Source organism: Aegilops tauschii, chromosome 3, assembly GCF_002575655.3.
Source record: "Aegilops tauschii subsp. strangulata cultivar AL8/78 chromosome 3, Aet v6.0, whole genome shotgun sequence".
Taxonomy (NCBI): Eukaryota; Viridiplantae; Streptophyta; class Magnoliopsida; order Poales; family Poaceae; genus Aegilops; species Aegilops tauschii.
Window position 1 is genome coordinate 404,734,930 of NC_053037.3, and position 23,227 is coordinate 404,758,156.

A 23,227-nucleotide genomic window follows, 5' to 3' on the forward strand; every position below is an offset into this window, starting at 1 on the left:
CAGCTACCGCAGCATAAAGTAGCAGTTGAATCGTTGTTGTCCTAATGCAGTAAAAGAGAGCAGGAGCGAGAGAGTAGGATTGTATCGGAATGAACATAGGGGGTTTGCTTGCCTGGTAGATCAACGGGGTGGCACTGCTCCTCAGACAGGTACTCTGGAACACTCTCCGGAGCAGGACCTATCGGGAAGGAACGGTGTCGACAATCAAAACACAACCATATGCAACAATATGATGCATGAATATGGCATGAATATGTGATGTGTTTGAGTTAATGCAACTAGCATTCAACTTGGAAGAGGTCCATTTGAACCAAAGGTTCAAATGCAATTCTAAGTTAAGTCCTTATATATGCCATTTATATGTTTTCACTTATACAGTAGGTATAAGTTGGTTTGTCATGCATGAAACTAGTACAGATGGATAGATTGCATTTTTCTGATAATTTTTCATATATAAATTATTTAAATCTGAGCTACGGTTGAATTTCTATGATTTTAGAAGTTTGAACACTTTCAGGAATTTCCTCATTTATTTCAAATCCAGAAAAGAATAAATGCGTCAGCATGACGGTGGCATGACGTCAGCGAGTCAACGTGGCTGATCAGGTCAAACCTGACGTGTGGGGTCCACACGTGAGTGACACGGGGTTAAACAGAGGGTTTAATTTATTCTAATTAAAGGATTAGGCGTAGGGGCCCACTGTCAGTGTGAGGGGGTTAGCTTAGATGGTGATTAGCTGGCAGGTCGGGCCCGCACGGCAGGCCGGCGAGGTTAAAGGGGTCAAACCCCACCGGCGTTTAGCCGCCGGCGAGGCCGAACGCGGCGGAGGGGCTCGGGATCGCGTCTCCGACGACCAAAAGGGCCGCGGAGACCATTTCCGAGGAGCCCTGGCTCGCGCGCATCCCGTGGGACACGCGGGAGACCGTGGGTGTGCCAGGGCTCGCCGGAGCAGAACTCGCGGCGGCGGCCGGAGCACGGCCAAGGGCGGGCGCAGCGCTGCGGTGCACAGGGGCGGCGGCTGAGAGCACTGGGGCATAGCCCGGGCTCGTCCGCATCCAGCGGAGGCGACGGGAGGACGCAGGGTGGCCGGAGCTCGCCGAAGCAGAGCTCGCCGAAGCAGAGCTCGCGGCGGCGAGGAGCTACGGCCATGGTGGGTGTCGGGGCTACAGCGCGGGAACGGAGAAACGGAGAGAGGGGAACGGGGCAGGAGCTCACGGTGGACTCGACGGCGTCGTCGGAGAGCTCGGAGACGCACCGGAGACGGTGGGGCCGCGAAGACGATCTCCGGCGGCCGGAGATGAGGACAACGGCGATGGAGGCGCTCCAGGGCGTTCCGGCTTGCGTGGCTCAGCGGAGGGGTTCAGCGCGAGGAGGCAGAGCTCTGGGACACGACGAAAGTGCGAGGGGATGGCGGGGAGCGCGGGGCAGCGAACGGCGGCGACCGGCGCGTTCGGGCGTCGCGGGAGAGAGCGGGAGAGAGGAGGGGAGAGGCGCAGGAGAGAGGGAGTGAAGCCAGGGGGAGCTGGGCGCTTCTGGCGAGGCCAGGTCGAAGAGGGGAGAGGGCAGGCAGGCAGCTGCCGTGCCGTGCATGCGCGCGGCGTGCGGCGACCACGCGCCCTGTCCCTCTGGCGCGAGGAGGGGGACGACTGGCGCTGGCCAGTCAGCTGGGCCGGCCTGCTGGGCCAGGCCAGGCCGCACAGTGCCAGGCCGCAGGTAAGCTCCCTTTTTCCTATTTCTTTTTCTTTTCTAATTTTCTGACATTTGTTTGGTTTAATAAAAATACTAAACCATTTTATTTACTTATGCCAATTTTTGTAGGGGCTAGTGGTATTATTCCGGAACTCCTCAACAAATGGCATAATTTTTGGACAATATTTTATATATATAACAATATATATCCAAAGCAAATATTTATTGCATTAATTCCAAATGCCCAAAATAAATATTTATGAGCTCCTGAAAATATTGGTTTGATTTTTATCTCTGTCCAATATTTTCAGAGAGCAGCATGAACATTTTCTTGGACCCTTTTGGAGCAATTTTTATTTGGGTCATTTCCAGAAATGATTCTGAGGGTTTCACAAATCCCCATTTCAAATTTAAATGAAATTTAGACATGATGCACACATGACTAGCTAGTCTAGGTCATACCAGAACTAGGGACGTGACAACTCGCCCCCACTTGAAAGAATCTCGTCCCGAGATTCAGGGGTCGATGGAAAGAAGGTGGGGTACTACAGTCGAAGACGATCTTCTCGCTCCCAAGTAGCTTCTCTCTCGGAATCATGAGACCACTGAACCTTGAGAAACTTGATGTTCTGACGTCGGGTGACACGCTCTGCTTGATCAAGAATGCGAATAGGGTACTCTCGATACGTGAGGTTATCTTGGAGATCAAGCGCTTCGTGGTCCACTCCGCGGATGGGATCCGAGAAGCAACGCCTGAGTTGAGAGACGTGGAACACATCATGGACTCGAGAAAGATGTGGGGGTAGTTCCAACTGGTAGGCAACCTCTCCTCGTTTAGCGAGAATGCGAAAAGGACCAATGTAACGAGGAGCCAACTTGCCCTTGATACCGAATCGATGGGTACCCTTTAGAGGAGTAACCCGAAGGTAAGCCTTGTCGCCAACTTCATAAGCCACTTCCTTATGACGACGGTCATACTGGCTCTTTTGACGAGACTGGGCTGTTTTCAAATTCTCACGAATGATGCGAACTTGCTCTTCTGCTTCCTGTATCATGTCCGGTCCAAAGAATTGTCTTTCACCGGTTTCTGACCAGTTCAAAGGTGTTCGACATCTTCGTCCATACAGAATCTCGAAAGGAGCTTTCTTAAGACTGGATTGATAGCTATTGTTATAAGCAAACTCGGCAAAAGGTACGCATTTCTCCCAATCCATACCGAATGAGATAACGCAAGCTCTTAGCATGTCTTCGAGAATTTGGTTGACCCTTTCCACCTGACCACTTGATTGAGGGTGGAAAGCGGTACTGAAGGAAAGATGGGTGCCCATGGCAGTTTGGAAACTCTCCCAGAAATGAGAAGTGAAAAGACTACCACGGTCTGAATTGATCTCTAGTGGAACACCATGAAGTGACACTATTCGAGAAATATATAAGTCAGCGAGCTGACTAGCAGTGATACTCTCTCGAACAGGTAGGAAGTGAGCCACTTTGGAAAGACGATCAATGACTATGAAGATAGCGTTATTCCCTTTCTTGGTCCTAGGAAAGCCGGTGATGAAGTCCATACCAACTTTATCCCATTTCCACTCAGGAATGGCTAAAGGTTGAAGGGTGCCAGCAGGCCTTTGATGCTCTGCCTTAACACGACGACAAACGTCACAGTTAGCTATGAACTCAGCAATTTCTCTCTTCATCCTAGTCCACCAGAACCTCTGGCGTAGGTCCTGATACATCTTAGTACTACCGGGATGAATCGTGAGAGGGGATTCATGTGCCGCCTTAAGGATCAATTGTCGCAGATGTTGATTCTTGGGAACCACCAAGCGATTCTCAAAGAAAACAGCACCTCGATCATCCATGGAAAAACATCCACCAACTCCCTTCTTAATGTTTCTCTTGATGCGGGTAACACCCCTATCAAACTTCTGGTCAGAAATGATCTGATCCTCAAGGGTAGATTTCGCCACCAAGGTAGAAAGGAATCCTTGAGGAGCAATGTGAAGGTTAAGCTTACAGAATTCCTCATGGAGAAGTGGTTGGCCCTGCTGCAACATAAGATTGTTGCAATAGGACTTACGACTTAGCGCATCAGCCATGACATTGCCCTTGCCTGGGGTGTAGGTAATCCCTAAGTCGTAATCTGAGATCAACTCCAACCAACGTCTTTGCCTAAGGTTCAAATCTGGTTGGGTGAAAATATACTTGAGACTCTGGTGATCGGTGTAAATCTCGCAACGTTTACCGAGAAGGTAATGTCGCCATGTCTTGAGTGCATAGACTACGGCTGCGAGCTCTAGATCATGTGTAGGATAATTCTCCTCATGTGGATGCAACCGTCGAGATGCATAGGCAATCACATGACGATCCTGCATAAGAATGCAGCCTAGTCCCTGTCGTGAGGCGTCGTAGTAGATAACAAAGTCTTTAGTGAAATCCGGTGGCACAAGTATGGGAGCAGAAGTCAGGCGTCTTTTCAGTTCCTGAAAACTGTATTCACACTGTGGGGACCACTCAAACTTTTTATCCTTCTTGAGAAGTTCTGTGAGGGGTTTGGCTACTTTGGAGAAGTTTTCAACGAAGCGGCGACAATAACTGGCTAGACCAAGGAAACTCCTAACTTGTTTAACTGTTTCAGGTGGAGTCCAATCAAGAACGGCCTGAACTCTCTCAGGATTGACAGCAATGCCCTTACCAGAGATCACGTGGCCTAGGTAGGTCACTTCTGGCAACCAGAATTCGCACTTGGAGAACTTGGCATAAAGGCGGTGCTCTCTGAGTTTTTCTAACACAAGTCTAAGATGCTCGGCATGCTCTTCCTCGTTCTTCGAGTAGATAAGGATATCATCAAGGTAAACCACGACGAACTTGTCTAAGTACTCCATGAAGATCGAGTTCATCAAGCGGGAGAAGGTAGCTGGAGCATTGGTTAGACCAAAGGACATGACGTGTACTCGTACTGGCCATAACGAGTGACAAAGGCCGTCTTAGGAATGTCCCCGTTTCTAATCTTGATTTGGTGGTAGCCTAATCTCAAATCCATCTTGGAAAAGACTGAGGATCCAGCGAGTTGATCATATAGGTCGTTGATCCTGGGGAGCGGATACTTGTTCTTTATCGTGACCAAATTAACGGGACGAAAATCTACAACCATCCAGTCCGTACCATCCTTCTTCTTGACGAAGAGGACGGGGCAAGCCCAGGGAGAAGAACTAGGACGGATGAACCCCTTTTGCAAGGATTCATCGAGTTGTTTCTTAAGCTCGGCTAGCTCTAAGGGTGCCATCTTGTAAGGTCTCCTAGAGATTGGGGCGGTTCCTGGGATAAGATCTATGACAAACTCTACATCCCTGTCAGGTGGAATACCTGGCAGTTCCTCTGGAAAGACATCCGGAAAGTCATGGACTACCGGGATATCTTCAAGGTCTGGAAGAGGACTGGCATTAAGAGAATAGAGTTGACGCTTTGCAACTCTGGTGGAGACAGTGACTAACTTGCCAGATGGGTGGGTGAGCTGAACAGACCGGGTTAACAATCAATCTTGGCATAATGAGCTTTCATCCAGTCCATACCCAAGATGATGTTAATATCTGAAGACTTGAGGGCTATGAGTGATGCAAGGAATACAAGTCTGTCAACAAGGATTTCGTTACCATGGCTTACACTAGAGGTTTGCCATTTGGATCCAGGAGTTTGAATGAGTAGTGGGGAGGGCATATCACAAAATGATATGTCGTGCAAGCGGGCATAACTTTCGGAGATGAAGGAATGAGACGCCCCAGTATCAAATAGAACCGAAGCTGGATGACAGTTTACAAGGAGTGTACCAAGAACGACATTTGGATCATCCTGAGCGTCTTTAGCTGAGACGTGATGCACACGTCCACATTCAGTGGGAGCTGACTTGGTGCTGATCATCTTGCGTGATGGCTTACCATGGCCAACAGACTTCTCGGGCTGGGGTGGAGCAACACGGGTCTGAGTGCAAATACGGGCGGTGTGTCCTGGCTCTCCGCACTTGTAACAAATCTTGGAGGTAGGACGTGGACCCGCGTTGGCAGGCGGTCCACCAATAGGCCTGGGTGGAGCATACGGCTGAACTGGGGGAGGCGCCACATAAGATGGTCTCGGGGTATAACCGGGTGGAAGAGCAGAGTTCGGAATCCAAATCCGGCGCTTCTGAGAACTAGAACCGGAGGAAGAAACCAAATCACGGGTGTGCTTACGAGACTCCTCGTAGGTGAGCTGAGCTGTCTCCGCATTAATGGCCTTGTTCACAAGAGCCTGGAATGTAATGCAATGGTGCAGGTGGAGATCTCGACGCAGCTTGGGGTTGAGACCCTTCCGGAACCTAGCCTGCTTCTTAGCGTCCGTGGACACTTCTTCTGTAGCATAGCGGGCGAGGTTCTTAAACTCTCTACTGTAAGCATCAACAGCCATCTTACCCTGGGTGAAACTACAGAACTCTTCTCTCTTGTGGTCAATGAGAGCCTGAGGAATGTGATGCTCATGAAAAGCCTCAGTGAAATCTCTCCAGGTCGGTATCTGGCCAGCTGAAAGCATAGCCTCATAGTTCTGCCACCAAAGACTAGCAGGACCTTCCAGGTGATATGCAGCATAAGTGACCTTGTCACCTTCAGCTACGTTCGCAGAACGCAGCTTGTGTGTGATACTACGGAGCCAGTCATCTGCATCGAGTGGTTCAATGGAATGATGGAAGGTAGGTGGTTTCAATCCAATGAAATCATAGATGGTCGCTGACTCTTTGCACTGGGGTGCGGTGTTCTCCTCGATACGTGCCAACAAGCGGTTAGACTCGTGCTTGTTCCTCTCCATCTCTAACATAAACTCTGCCAACGAAGGCTGGTCGGGAGGATCCTCCTCATCCGTACCACCTCCGTGGTTCAGGCAACGAGCAACAGAACTTCGGTTAACTGACGACATCCTGAGAAGCGGAGCCAAGGACGAGGTCAACAACAACTATAAGATGCAACATGTAGCATAAGAAAACTTAGTATCTCTCAAACTCCTAGGACAAATCCGGCAGCATAACGGCAGTAAAATGCTCAAAATGGGACATTCTGCAAAGGACGGGGTAGCACCATACTCAACATCGTCACTCAAGGTTCTGAGATATTACTAAACAGGCTACACTGGAGGTACTCAAACTGGGATATGACTCTGATCAACCAATCCTAAGAGACTACAGAGAAGTAACACGTGATCCTGATAGACAGAAGAGAAAGCCTAGTTCCTTAACCCCGTAGGAAAGATAGGATGACTCAGATCAGAAGGCATGAGGTAAAAGGAGTAAAAGAGCCTACGTTCCCTTCCACAATCAATTCCCTTATATAACTAAAGAATTTCTAGACTCAACTTCGACCAGGTTGGCTTGGAAATCCTACAGGCAGTCAGGCTCTGATACCAAAGCTGTCGGGACCCCAATTATAAGTCACACCGATCTAGCATGTAACACCTCATATCACTTTGCAGCCTCACGCACGGTATTCCCACGGGTGTCGCCTTACCATGGCCCGGGACCGTTTGTGCCTTTTGGCTCACATATATGACAATGTCGCTAGCATCCATATGACAGAGAACCCGGGCCGACATGGCTAGTCGTGAACCCAAAGCGGCACTAACGTATGGGGACAGGCATACATGAATCAACATCGAGCGTCTCGGTCAGCAGCGTGTGAATCCGGGCTGTAGCACTGGGCTAACAGGACTCCGGGAACCCGGGCTGTAGCAGGCTAGGCAGGACTCCGGATGTCACCGCGTGACATTTCCCCGAAGGGACAGACACAGGAACGAAATGAAACACATGCCGGCCAGTCAAGTGTCCAGAGCAGTAGTGCTGGGCTAGCAGGACTCCGGTGAACCGGGCTGTAGCGGACTACTATGGCTCAAGGAGGCACTAGACTACATTTCCCCATAAGAGAGGCTGCCAAGGATAAACAACTAGATTGCCGGATCCCACACATAGCAATACATGTTACACGTACGCATAACATGCAAGTATGTGCTGTACAACGTGGCATCACAACATAACGCAAACTCATATAGATAAAAGGCCCAGAAGAGCCACATAGCATTAAGTACAAGCAGGGTCACATGACCCATCATTCAGAGCATACAAGCAATGGAAGCATTACATGTCTGGGTACGGACAACTACAAAGGAAAAAGGCTGAGAAGCCTGACTATCTACAAGACCCTCCCAAGGGTGCAAGATCATAGCTGAGGTACAAGCTACTCGTCGAAGTCCAAGCGGAACTACTAGTAAGACCGAAGTCTCTGCTGCAAAAACATAAATAAAGCAACATGAGTACAAAGGTACTCAGCAAGACTTACATCAGATCCTATCATACATGCATTTGTATCAAGAAGGTAGTGTGGGGTTTAGTTGCAGCAAGCCAGCTTTGACTCAGTGGCTATCCTGTTCTACGACTACGAGAAACTTCTTTGAGGTAAGAAGGCGCACACGAGTCCACTAAACACCACCTCAATACACCACTATGGATTCATTCCCGTCTCACTATGGGAAACCATCCATAGCACTCACACTTATCTTGAGCATTTTAGAGTATCCACTTCAAGTTGTCTATGTACCACGTAAGCATCCAAGAAGTCCATAACCGAGGACACGGCTATTCGAATAGATCATGATAACCCTGCAGGGGTGTACTGCGTCACACACGCTCTCGCCACTTACCGCCATGTACACGTCATGTACCTCAGCAACCTTCAAGCGGAAGCCTAGCGAGGGTGTCGGCCACGACCTGACTAACCATACAAGACTCTAGTCCAGGTTTATCGCCTATTCGGGTTCCATCCGCAAGGAGATCCGGCCGGGGTGTCGCTCACGGCCCCAAACGATGTGCGCAGGGTTCCCAAGCCCACCTCGCCAGATGGATCTACGCTTGGTACACCGTGCCACTTGTGCCTAGTCTGTCCCAAGCCCACCTGGCCGGGTGCCACTTGGTAGACTACTAACACTACCTACAAACACCAGAAACTAATTGCAACTCCTGGACAGAGATCAAGTTGGTTAATAAGTCGAGAGGGGCACTTAAGCATTCCAATGTGTGGTAGTAGCTAGTCATTGGACAACATACACAGAACTCAGTGCTTAAGGACGGTTCCAGTGAGACAACCCACCATGTACTCCTACATGGCCTCTCACCGCTACCTTTACCAAATCGTGTTCACGCACTTGACTCTCAGCACCAGAACATATCGTAACACTCCAATTCATTCCCAATGAACCAGACCTGACACAACTCTAAGCAATAGCAGGCATGGCGTGGTAGGAACACAACATGGCTCAATCAACTCCTACACATGCTAGTGGGTTTCAACTATTTACTGTGGCAATGACAGGTCATGCAGAGGAATGGGTTCAGCTACCGCAGCATAAAGTAGCAGTTGAATCGTTGTTGTCCTAATGCAGTAAAAGAGAGCAGGAGCGAGAGAGTAGGATTGTATCGGAATGAACATAGGGGGTTTGCTTGCCTGGTAGATCAACGGGGTGGCACTGCTCCTCAGACAGGTACTCTGGAACACTCTCCGGAGCAGGACCTATCGGGAAGGAACGGTGTCGGCAATCAAAACACAACCATATGCAACAATATGATGCATGAATATGGCATGAATATGTGATGTGTTTGAGTTAATGCAACTAGCATTCAACTTGGAAGAGGTCCATTTGAACCAAAGGTTCAAATGCAATTCTAAGTTAAGTCCTTATATATGCCATTTATATGTTTTCACTTATACAGTAGGTATAAGTTGGTTTGTCATGCATGAAACTAGTACAGATGGATAGATTGCATTTTTCTAATAATTTTTCATATATAAATTATTTAAATCTGAGCTACGGTTGAATTTCTATGAATTTTAGAAGTTTGAACACTTTCAGGAATTTCCTGATTTATTTCAAATCCAGAAAAGAATAAATGCATCAGCATGACGTCAGCGAGTCAACGTGGCTGATCAGGTCAAACCTGACGTGTGGGGTCACGTGAGTGACACGGGGTTAAACAGAGGGTTTAATTTATTCTAATTAAAGGATTAGGCGTAGGGGCCCACTGTCAGTGTGAGGGGGTTAGCTTAGATGGTGATTAGCTGGCAGGTCGGGCCCGCACGGCAGGCCGGCGAGGTTAAAGGGGTCAAACCCCACCGGCGTTTAGCCGCCGGCGAGGCCGAACGCGGCGGAGGGGCTCGGGATCGCGTCTCCGACGACCAAAAGGGCTGCGGAGACCATTTCCGAGGAGCCCTGGCTCGCGCGCATCCCGTGGGACACGCGGGAGACCGTGGGTGTGCCGGGGCTCGCCGGAGCAGAACTCGCGGCGGCGGCCGGAGCACGGCCAAGGGCGGGCGCAGCGCTGCGGTGCACGGGGGCGGCGGCTGAGAGCACCGGGGCATAGCCCGGGCTCGTCCGCATCCAGCGGAGGCGACGGGAGGACGCAGGGTGGCCGGAGCTCGCCGAAGCAGAGCTCGCGGCGGCGAGGAGCTACGGCCATGGTGGGGGTCGGGGCTACAGCGCGGGAACGGAGAAACGGAGAGAGGGGAACGGGGCAGGAGCTCACGGTGGACTCGATGGCGTCGTCGGAGAGCTCGGGGACGCACTGGAGACGGTGGGGCCGCGAAGACGATCTCCGGCGGCCGGAGATGAGGACGACGGCGATGGAGGCGCTCTAGGGCGTTCCGGCTTGCGTGGCTCAGCGGAGGGGTTCAGCGCGAGGAGGCAGAGCTCTCGGACACGACGGAAGTGCGAGGGGATGGCGGGGAGCGCGGGGCAGCGAACGGCGGCGACCGGCGCGTTCGGGCGTCGCGGGAGAGAGCGGGAGAGAGGAGGGGAGAGGCGCAGGAGAGAGGGAGTGAAGCCAGGAGGAGCTGGGCGCTTCTGGCGAGGCCAGGTCGAAGAGGGGAGAGGGCAGGCAGGCAGCTGCCGTGCCGTGCATGCGCGCGGCGTGCGGCGACCACGCGCCCTGTCCCTCTGGCGCGAGGAGGGGGACGACTGGCGCTGGCCAGTCAGCTGGGCCGGCCTGCTGGGCCAGGCCAGGCCGCACAGTGCCAGGCCGCAGGTAAGCTCCCTTTTTCCTATTTCTTTTTCTTTTCTAATTTTCTGACATTTGTTTGGTTTAATAAAAATACTAAACCATTTTATTTACTTATGCCAATTTTTGTAGGGGCTAGTGGTATTATTCCGGAACTCCTCAACAAATGGCATAATTTTTGGACAATATTTTATATATATAACAATATATATCCAAAGCAAATATTTATTGCATTAATTCCAAATGCCCAAAATAAATATTTATGAGCTCCTGAAAATATTGGTTTGATTTTTATCTCTGTCCAATATTTTCAGAGAGCAGCATGAACATTTTCTTGGACCCTTTTGGAGCAATTTTTATTTGGGTCATTTCCAGAAATGATTCTGAGGGTTTCACAAATCCCCATTTCAAATTTAAATGAAATTTAGACATGATGCACACATGACTAGCTAGTCTAGGTCATACCAGAACTAGGGACGTGACAGTGACCCACATGTCATTGGCTCAGAGTTAACTGGAAGTTAATCCCGTGTTGACTGGGATTTGACCCACCGCGGGGCCCGCTGTCAGTGACTGCGTTGTGTAATTAGCAGTGTGGTTAGGCCCTAATGGCGTGGTTAGCCGGCGGCTTAACGACGGCGACCACACCGTGCGGCGGCGGCTTGCCGGAGTGGCGCTAGGGCAGCGGCAGAGCGCGCTGAGGGCACTAGGGGGAAGCCCAGGCCCGTGCGCATCTAGGGAGGCCACGTGGCTGCCGGGGATGGACTGTTGCGGCGGCGGCAGCGAGGTTAGCGGCGGCCGGAGCTCGGGCAAGACCGGCTACTTGCTATGGTGCACGGGAAGGTGAGCTAGCAGGTGCGTTCGTCTCCTGGGAGCAGCACGAGCACGATGACGTGCTCAGGGGCAAGCTACGGCGTCTGAAGCCACGACGGTGACATGGCCGTCGGCGGCGAGCTTCGGGCACTTGTGGAACCATGGCTAGAGGACGGGAACGGAGGGGGCGAGCAAAGAGGAGAGATGAGGAGCTCACAGGGAGGCGGCGCAGAAGGTTAGTGGGCTCGGGGTCGCGCCAGACGTCGCGAATCGACGGCGGTGATCGGTGGCACTCGAGGTGGAAGACGAGCTCGAAGGCGTCACCACGGTGCTCTTGGGGTCGGGATCTTCCGCGTGGAGGAGCTTTACGTCGTCATGGAGCTTTTGGACACGGGAAAGGGGCGAGAGGACCACGGTGGTCACGGTGGCAGCGAACGGCGGCGACGAGCTCCGCTCGGGTGTGCTCGGGAGAGGGAGCAGAGGGCGAGGGAGAGAGCAGAGAGTGAGGGAGAGGAGCGAGGGGGTCGAGGGGAGGTGCGTGGCGTTCACAGCCGTGTCGGGGAAGCGGCGGGAAGCAGGAGGTGGCGCGGGCGCGTGCTCGGCGGCGGTGCACTGTCCCCCTCCTCTGCCTACTGGCAAAGGTAGGTGGTGACTGGCATGGGCCAGGTGGGCCGGCCCAGTCCAGGTAAGTGGCCTGAGGCCTATATCTCTCTCTCTCTTTTCCATTTCCTGTTTTCTATTTTCTGTAATTGTGTTTGGCTTTATTAAAAATGCCAGAGCATTTCCAAAAATCCTGATAATAATTGTGGGCACTATTTGAATTATTTCCAACAGCCCCCAATTGTTTCCATAAGTATTGAAGCATTTAAAATATTTATAGGCATGAAATGCTCCAATTCAAATACAATATGATTTAGCTCAAAAATCCATAAATGGCCAAGAAATATGCTCATCATTTCTGGCAGAGGTTTTCACCTTTATTAGAAATCATGAACATTTTCCATGACATTTTGGGTTCTTTGCACCAGATTTTATTTAAACCTATTTGAATTCTTTCTAGTGCTAGGGTTTGATCAATCCCCATTTCAAGTTTCATGAAATTTAAACATGATGCAACAACCAAGCTAGTCCAAGTGAAATACGAGAAGCTAGGGATGTGACAACCTTTGGGGACGAAACGATATCCATTGCCTCTTATTGCTTTCAAAAAATTTCTAGTGTCAACATAGAACAACAGGAGTGTTGTGTCAATTTTTGTGATTTTTCGGGGTTCGTTTGGACATTTTATGCATTAACTGGGTTTTCTAGGCATTTTATGTGCATAATTCATATTTGAACTACAAGCACATGCTCCAATGCACTAAGGTTGGTTGAAAAATCTAATATGTGTCCTTGGGTGAATTTCTAGGTCCCATGCAAGAGATGGGAATGAAATTCAAACACCAGGGCACTGTTGATTGCCTGCAAAACGTTGAGATGCCTGGTTTTTAGATTCTAGTAAATCCAAAACTTGTCTGAAATTCATGAAACTTGGCATGCTATCATGGAGCGGCATCAACATGCCGTGTTAAAAAATTTGTCCCATTTGGGGCAGGTTCGGGTATATGCTTCTCACAAACCAGAGCTTCTCACAACAAACATGATGGTTTCGGTAGGGAACGTCCCACCTTTGGGGACGAAACGATATCCATTGCCTCTTATTGCTTTCGAAAAATTTCTCGTGTCAACATAGAACAACAGGAGTGTTGTGTCAATTTTTGGGATTTTTCGGGGTTCGTTTGGACATTTTTATGCATTAACTGAGTTTTCAATGCATTTATGTGCATAATTAAAATTTGAACTACATGCACATGCTCCAGTGCATATAAATTAGTTGAAAAATCACATCTATGTACTTGGGTGCATGGTTAGGTCCCATGCAAGAAATGGGAATGAATTTCAAACACCAGGGCACCGTTGATTGCCGGCAAAACATTGAGATGCCTTGTTTTTAAATTCTAGTAAATCCAAAAATCGTCTGAAATTCATGAAACTTGGCATGCATTTATGGAGCGGCATCAACATGCCGTGGTAAGTTTTTTGTTCCATTTGGGGCAGGTTTGGGTCTATGCTTCTCACAAACCAGAGCTTCTCACAACAAGCATCATGGTTTCGGTAGGGAGCGTCCCACCTTTGGGGACGAAACGGTATCCACTACCTCTTATTGCTTCCAGAAATTTTCTCGTGTCAACATAGAACAACAGGAGTGTTGTGTCAATTTTTGTGATTTTTCGAGGTTCTTTTGGACATTTTTATGCATTAACTGAGTTTTCAATGCATTTATGTGCATAATTCAAATTTGAACTACATGCACATGCTCCAGTGCATATAAATTGGTTGAAAAATCAAATCTGTGTCCTTGGGTGCATCCTTAGGTCCCATGCAAGAAATGGGAATGAATTTCAAACACCAGGGCACCGTTGATTGCCGAGAAAACATTGAGATGCCTGGTTTTTAAATTCTAGTAAATCCAAAACTCGTCTGAAATTCATGAAACTTGGCATGCTATCATGGAATGGCACCCGACATGATGTGGTATTTTTTGTGTCCATTTTGAGAGAAGGCGCACTCGAATAATGACGGCCAACAAAGGCATTTTGAAAAAATAGCTGCCACTTTAATATCTCAAACGTTTGAAAAAATAGCTGCCACCATTCACGTGACGCCACGTGTCTTGGTTTTAATGGCTGTAGGAGGTGTCGTGCGGACAGCTGCTTGACCTTGACTGAACGGGAGGCGTGCGAGCGCAGTCCGGTGCGCAGGCTGACCAATAGGCGTGCTAGCTGTCCTCCAATGCGCAGGCTCACCGGGAAGCGTGCGAGCTGTACGCTGCGCAGGCTCACTGGGAAGCGAGCCCTTTGACTTCCATGGCTGCCCGCCTTCCTCTCCATTAATGGCGCCCGAGCCGCTGTTTAATATGGGCAGCCTTACTGTTTGCGCACATTCCCCTCCCCCTCCCCCCCCCCCCCCCGCAGACCTCCACCGCCATGGCGCGGAATGATCATCTGCCACTAGTCTTGAAGTTTGGGGAAGTCGACTCCGAGCCGGAGGAGATAGAAAATAAGGAGGAATGGGGCCTCATGGACATGGCCCAGAATGAGCTGGCCGCGGCGGTTGCTGCCTCCGCTCTCGTCCCAACTCCCATCCCCGCGCCCGCGCCAGCGACCATTCCCGTAGCATTGACGGGCTGGTCGCCGAGCACTATCGCAGAGCTGGAAGCCGCAGGCGTCAGCGAGGTCTCCGTGGACCCGCGCGAGCTCATGTACATGCCAGCGCCAGCGCCCATGCCTGTGCCCGTGCGCGCCCCTCCACCCACCGTGGCGCCGGCCCCCGTGCGTTTGGCTGCACCCGCCGCGCCCGTGCGCGCCCCTCCACCCACCGCGGTGCCAGTCCCCGTGCGTTTGGCTGCACCTGCCGCGCCCGTGCCCATGCCCGTGCCCCCCCTCAGCGGCATGGGACGCTGCCGTCGACCGCTACCTCTCAGTGGCGCCAGTTGCCGTCCTCCCGCGCCCCGCCCGTCGATTGCGCGACGACATGATGTTTGCTTTACAAGTGAAGAACATTTTGTGTTGCCTTGAAGACTTCAACAACGCCGTCCCGGAGGATGACAACGACAACGACAACGACGGCGCGGCACGCCGCCTCCGCCGCCACCGGAAATAGTTTTTTTGGGGTTTAATACTGTATCTCGAATTCTCGATCATATGAATATAAATTCAAGTGTGACTGAATGAAAGATATGGTTTGAACGAACTTACGTTTTTTCTCTCTTAATGTACAGACTTATCAAACGATTTTCTTTTAAAAAACGTCAACGGTTTTTAAATATAAAATACTCATCGGAAACGTTTTAGTCAGAACACCCGTATGCAAACCGACAGCTTCCCCAGGAAGCCAAGGGAAAATGTGCCGAGCAGGATTTCTGCATCCCTTCAACGCAAACGGTTGTTTTGCATGACCCCTGTGCAACCACGTACAAACAATTGGGTAAGATTTGCATATCTGTCATTTTGGGTATGTTGCCATTTCTCAAACTGGAAAGATTGACATTTGTTTATCTAGTAACATTGCCATTTGTCAACCTTGTAACAGTGCGATTTGTCAAAATATGCAGCTACAAATCACTAGCACTATCTAATTTTTTTCAACTAAAATCACTAGCATTGTTCATATGGACACCACTAGCAGGCGTGAGTTGATGGATGCATATGCAAATGTACCATTTATTACATACAACAAGTCATCAACCCACAACGACAACGAGGATACACGTTGGATTATAGATCATTTCCAACAAAACATTCTACTAAAGTTTTTCTCACACGACAAATAACAAAGCGATGAAATGAACTTCAGCTCAACCACTCGTCGGCGTTGGAAACTCTTGCTTTGAACCAGAAGTGATTCTCTGGGAAGGGCCAGCTACTGTCAATCTTGAGACCAACGCAGGACTGATCATCGAGGCTGAAGCGGCCTATGTCAGGACCCATATTGGGATGGTAGGGAAGCATAGTAATGTCCGAGGTATAGATACAGTTGCTTCTCATAAATGGTAGTAACGTTGTGTCAACAGCAGCTGGATCACCTTCCACCATCATTGGATAGTTTTGTCCAAGGATGAGCGAGTTTCCTCCAAGACTTTCAATACTGAACCAGGGAGAAGGTGTTGGCGCTAGTACACTAGTATCCATCCTGAATACCCTGCAACGGATGTTGGAATAGGTTCGGAGAGTGTGACCATGTGAGACAACACCCGCTTCCTTAGCAACATCAGCAGTGCCTTGTATACAAACAAGAAGAGGTGATCCATCGGAATAAGTTGCCAGGCGCCGCTGAGTATATGGGTCCTGCTCGTCCTCATGCTCGTGATCATCAGCATCGTCATCTCCCCCTTGGTTATAAAAAATTTCAAGTATAGGTGGTGGAATGTTCACAGGACCATGGAAACACAAGAAGGTTAATTAGTAAAGGGAAACTAGCTAACCCGCATGCATGTGGATGAAACAATTATAATTACGGTGGAAGACAAACGTACCGAAAGCATCAGGATTCCATGCAAAAACAGTGCCACGGGTGGTGGCAGTAAACACAAGACCCTCGTATTGAATTGCATCACAGTACTCATCCGTGTACAGAAATTGATTTTTGAGCAATATCCATCGAGGCGTGGAAGTAAGGACGGCAACAAGCTTGTCGAAGATAGCAACAACTTCATAGTTCGTGTAATCCCAAGAGTGGTTGGGAACTCGACAAATTGCTATCTTCCGTAGACGACAGTCAGCATGATCATATTTGACTCACGTAGAATACCGGTGTACTCAACCTCTGGGCAGTCATCTGAGATTTTTGGAAGTGGAACCCGGTGATGAGTGTACACATTCACAAGTTCTCACTCGCAGTTGTACCCAATATAAACAACCCAATCTCCATTTGCACCTACCCAAGACTTGCCCTCGAGCGATGGCATCTTAACATCATACGTATCATTATCAAGCGACATCAACTTACACAAGGCGAGGCTTCCCTCGTCCCCGCGCCAGTCAGCAGGGTCACGGCGAAGAAGATAGGGGAGATCAAACCGCTCCTGGACCCTTGGGTTCCTTGTAATGATGTTATTAGTTGAGTCGAGAATTGTTGGGGATATTACTGCAGGGCATAAACCGGCTAGGAGAGGCCGGGTTATCCCCATAATGAATTATTATATTTGAAGCCCATGAAGACAAGGACTGTGGCACTTTACGAAGGCCCAGGACCCAAAGGCGGATTAAGGCTTGTAGACATAAACCGACATTGATATGTAGACTTGTGTTGTAAGATAGGAAGAGTAGAGACCGGGCCGGACACGTTTATGAACCGGCCTCGGGATTCTGTAAACCAGCGGGCGTCAACCTATGTATATAAAGGGACGACCCGGCGGCGGTTTAGGAACAACAAACAACAACTCGAGAGCCAGGCATAGCGAATTCGCTCCCTGGCCATCGAAACCCTAGCAATTCCACAACAACTGGATTAGGCCTTTACCTTCACCGCAAGGGGTCGAACCAGTATAAACTCCCTGCGTCCTTTGTCCGCTTTAACCCCTTTAAGCTAACCCGTTGCGATGGCTCCACGACTAAGTCCTTTCACTAGGACATCTGCCGTGACAAAACCATGATAGTTGGAGCCCACCGTGGGGCTATCGCACGATGGTTTTGAGTTCTTAGAGGGCAGCTTCGAAGGACTCAAGGGATATGCTGTGGGCCGGATGACTAAGAGTCGTCGCGGCAAGCTCTACATCGACGACGCGGGCTGGGGCCCCGAGGCCAGCTCAATTGAGTACGGGTACCGGGTCCCCTTTGGCGGCATTCACGTTTTCATTGGCAAGATCGGCGAACCGGGCCCTGAGCCGGACATCAGCACCGACATCATCGAGACGGCTCAGCGTGCGAGACCCGCCCGGGTTCAGCCTGCCATAAAGTGTGCCTTCGTGGGAGTCATCCACGGAGCGGAATCTGAGGTTAGATCGGCATCTGGTGGTGAGCACGTCGTTTACTCTGAGGACGAGTCATCGACCGGAGAGACCGAGTCATTGTACCAGTTGCAAGATGGCCGGATTGGGGGCTGTTCCGATGGCGCCAGTATTCCGGACCCCTTCGATCCGCCGAGTCGGGTTGCGATCTTCATGGCCGGTACACAGCCTGCGCACCACTCTTCGACCGCAGCGGCGATGGTTTCCGGATCAGCAGCGGCAACAATCGCTGGGGCAGGAGGCCCTGTGCGACCGCCGGCTCAAGTTTTGTCTGACTTATTTGACGCTTTGGCCATGCTGCTGGCGGAAGTTAACCCGGCCAATCAAGATGAGCATAACGCGGAACTCGCAAAGGTGAAGGATCAGATAACTCAGGCCAAGGCAGACCTGGTAGCCGAGGATACCAGGATAGCCGCAGAGCGGGCCGAGTTGGAGGCACAAGCTTACCGGCTTATGCTGGATCAGAGCGCATCAAACGATGTCATGAGGAGAAGGTACCGGTCTCACATGCCTCCGGTTTATGAGGCCAGGAATCTCTTTAATACCCCGGGAGCAGGAACCAGTAATCAGCTAGTGGTAAACCGGGTGGAGGCGCCTGGAATGGAGGCGCCGGTTCAGCCGCACCCGACGGATCCGCCTCGTTAGAGCAATGTCCTGCCACAGCACGTCCCGACACCGTCAGGTCATTACTCTAACCCTTTGGATAACATCGTTGCCGCCGCTTCATGATTGGCAGCTCTCCCGATCGAAGGCGAGTCCCCAGTAGCGGTCGAAACACAATGGGCTAGAGAGCTCCTTCAGACAGCCTTGACTCAGCAGCAGGCCTATTCATACAGCTGCGAGAGGATTCATTCCACTCCTTGCCCAAGCCGGAGTTACAGCAGGCATATGGATGAACCGGCCGTGTCGAGCAGTGCATAGAATCATAATCCGCCTCGTGGCCGGCGGGTGGCAGTGTTGATGCTCAGGATGTGGTGGATCGGGCTAGGGCCCGTCGAGAGGCCGAGTTAGCAGCGCAGAATGCGGCCCGTCAGCTTACTCCGGTTCGTCCAACAACGTCGGTGGAGCCAGGAGTTACCTCCAGTTTTTTGGGAGTGCAGTGTCTCGTCCCGGCTCTACGTAATGTACGGCTGCCCAAGGACTTCAAGGGTCCACGAAAAGTGCCCAATTACACTGCCGATTTATCCCCCGAGTCATGGGTCAAAAGCTATGAGATGGCGATGGAGATGCTGGATGTGGATGATGCGGCATGTGCTAAATACTTCACCATGATGTTGGAAGGGACAGCTCGTACTTGGTTGAAAAACTTACCAGCTAACTCCATTGGGTCATGGGCCGAGTTAAGGGCCTGGTTTATTCAGAATTTCAAAGACACGTGCAAGCAGCCCATGTCAATTGTGGACTTAGCTGCCTGTGTCCAGGAGGAAGGAGAATCAACAACCCATTGGGTGCGCCGGGTTTCAGAAATTTTGCATTCATCAGACCGCATCAACGCTGATACAACAATTTTAACGTTGGAAGGCAATTGCCGGTTTACACCTCTAAAGTTGAAGTTGGGACGGCTCAAACGTCACTGCAATGACATGGGGACCCTTATGGCAGCCCTGGTGAAGTATGCCGACTCTGATAGTACCAAGGACCCTGAATCTGACGATGACAAGACGGGAAAGGGAAAGAAGGGCGGCAGCACCAAAGGGCAGCAACATAACCCGGCGGGTCATGGAAACAGTGGTAAGCGTAAGGCGGATAACAGTTTAGATTTTGTGGCTAATACCAACGCGCAGGATAATGGTCAGCGTCGTAAGGGAACCGCCCCCGCGTGGAGGAGGACCAAGTCCCAATCCGGAACGCATGTCTTACCTGTTGAACCAGCCTTGCCCAAAGCACGGATCGCGGGACAAGCCGGCCACGCACCTCTGGAAGGATTGTTTTATTATGCGGGAGTTCAAAAATTCAGATTTTTCCCGGAATGATCATGGACCGGCCGGCGGTTCAGGCCCCGGATCTCATGGGCCGGGTAATGGTGGAAACAGTTCCGGTTCAGGTTTTCACGGTAATCAAAGCGGACATGGCAATCAAGGCAACCAAGGTGGTTATAATCATCAGGGGAATCAACAGCAGCAGCAGTAGTCGGGTTACCAGAGCAACCCGAAGTAGTTGAATAGTGGGTAGTACCATGTCTTCAACACTAGCATGTGTAAGCACGATCAGAAGCTTCATAAAAGGGCAGTGAACTACGTTGAACCGGCGCTACCTCGTTACTTGCGCTGGTCTGAACAGCCCATCATGTGGAGTAGAGAGGATCATCCACCCCGGGTTGATAATCCGGGTCATCTGGCATTGGTGGTGGCGCCTCAGGTTGGAGGGTATAAGTTCACCAAGGTACTCATGGATGGAGGGAGTAGTATCAATATCCTTTATTATGAGACCTTCTGTCGCATGGGGTTAACAGATAAAAATCTTAAACCGTCGAACACCGTTTTCCATGGTGTCGTGCCTGGTAAATCGGCGTATCCAGTTGGTAAGATAGCTCTGGAGGTTTCTTTTGGAGATGAGCATGACTCGAGATCAGAAACATTGACTTTTGAAGTAGTAAAGATCAAGAGCCCATATCATGCCCTGTTTGGATGGCTGGCTTATGCCAAATTCATGGCAAGGCCTTGTTATGTTTATCTGCAGCTCAAGATGCCGGGTCATAAGGGAACCATCACAGTACATGGAAGCCGTAAGATCGCTTTAGAATGTGAAGAGGGTGATGCGGCTTATGCTGAGTCGGTCTGTGCAACAGAGGAGTTGAAGTTCTATAAGGACAATGTTGATCCGGTGAATATGACTTCGTTGAAAAAGCCAACTACAGAGCATGATCCGGCCTTGAAGTTTAAATCGGCTGGTGAGACTAAGCTGGTTGATTTTGTTCCCGGCGATTCATCCAAGCAGTTTAGCATCAGTGCTAACTTGGATCCGAAATAGGAAAGCGCGCTCATCGAGTTCATCCGTGAGAACCGGGACATCTTTGCGTGGAAGCCTTCTGACATGCCAAGTGTACCAAGAGAACTCGCTGAGCACACTCTTAATGTTGATCGCAAGTTTAAACCGGTCAAGCAGTTTCTCTGCCGCTTCAATGAAGAAAGGCGCAAGGCCATTGGTGAGGAAGTAGCCAGGCTCTTGCTGGCTGGATTTATCATTGAAGTATTTCATCCTGAGTGGTTAGCTAATCCGCTGCTAGTACTTAAGAAGAACGGCACCTAGCGTATGTGCGTGGACTACACAGATTTGAACAAGGCTTGTCCAGCAGATTCTTTTGCCCTCCCTCATATTGATCAATCATTGAGGCTACGGCGGGTTGTGAGCGTTTGAGTTTTCTGGATGCATATTCTGGTTACCATCAGATCAAAATGGCAGTTAAGGACCAGGAGAAGACAGCTTTCATAACTCCCTTTGGAGCCTTCTGCTATGTGTCTATGCCTTTTGGGCTCAAAAGTGCCCAGGTGACTTATCAGCACTGTGTGCAGAATTGTCTTCATAATCAGATCGGTCACAATGTTCATGCCTATGTGGATGATATTGTGGTGAAATCCAGAAAGGAGGAGACATTGATAGATGACTTGAAGGAGACTTTTGATAACCTCTGGGTTTATAAGATGATGCTTAATCCGGCCAAGTGTGTCTTTGGTGTACCGGCAGGCAAACTCTTGGGCTTTCTGGTGTCTAACAGGGGCATTGAAGCTAATCCGGAGAAAATCAAGGCTATTACTTCCTTGGCTAAACCGAAGTGTATCAATGATGTTCAACGCCTGGCAGGCCGGATTGCAACCTTAAGCCGGTTTATCGGTCGCCTTGGAGAGAAGGCCATCCCTTTGTATCAGATGCTGAAGAAGACAGATGACTTCATCTGGAGTGACGCCGCCAATGAAGCGTTTGAGGATTTAAAGCGGCAGCTAGCCGAGCCACCTATCCTTGCTGCTCCTGTTGATAAAGAGCCCTTGTTGTTATATGTGGCTGCTAATGCCCGGGCTATTAGCGTGGCTATTGTGGTGGAGCGTAAGGAGGCCGGAAAGGAATATCCGGTTCAACGGCAGGTTTATTATATCAGTGAGGTACTTATTGAGTCCAAGCAAAGGTACCCACATTGGCAGAAGCTAGTATGGAGTTTTCATGGCAAGCTGAAAGCTTAAGCAGTATTTCCAGGGTCATCCCATCACTGTGGTCAGTTCTGCTCCTTTGGGGGATATAATCCAGAACAGGGAAGCGACTGGCCGGGTTGCCAAGTGGGCCATTGAGCTTGGACCTCATGGGTTAAAGTATATGCCTCGGACGGCAATCAAGTCCCAAGCGTTGGTGGATTTCATCAATGACTGCACGGAGTTACAAGCGCCAGAAGAGAAGCCGGATCATACTTATTGGACTATTCACTTCGATGGGTCCAGGCAATTGGAGGGCTCGGGGGCTGGAGTCATATTAACTTCCCCACGAGGTGATAAGTTTTGTTATGTTCTCTGTTTAATGTTCCCTTGCACTAACAATGCAGCTGAATATGAGGCTTTACTCCATGGTCTTGGGATGGCTAAGGAAATGAATTTAAGCTGAGTTAAGTGCTTTGGTGACTCGGACCTGGTAGCTCAACAAGTGTCTGGTACTTGGGATTCCAAGGACCCACTCATGGCAGCATATCGTCGAGAGGTGGACATTGTTGCAGGTCACTTCAAAGGTTATCAGGTCGATCATGTGGACCGGCAGAAGAATGAAGCGGCGGACGCTTTAAGTCGCTTGGGTTCCCAACGTAAACCGGTTCCACCCAACGTCTTTCTGGATGTGCTACATAATCCGTCGGTCAAGCTCCCTACAGAGGAGGATTTGGTTGTTCCTAATCCGGAGGCTCAGTAGGTGGCGGCTCTTCATGTCATCCCAGATTGGACGGTCCCATATTTGGCGTATATGAACCGGGGCGAGTTACCGGAGGATGAAACCTTGGCCAGGCAGATAATCCGGTGGTCCAAGTCCATGACTATTGTCAATGGAGAGTTACATCATTGCAGTGTGACAGGAGTGTTTCAGCGTTGCATGTCTCCTGAAGAAGGCCGTGAGATTTTGTGTGAGATCCACGAAGGAGATTGTGGCC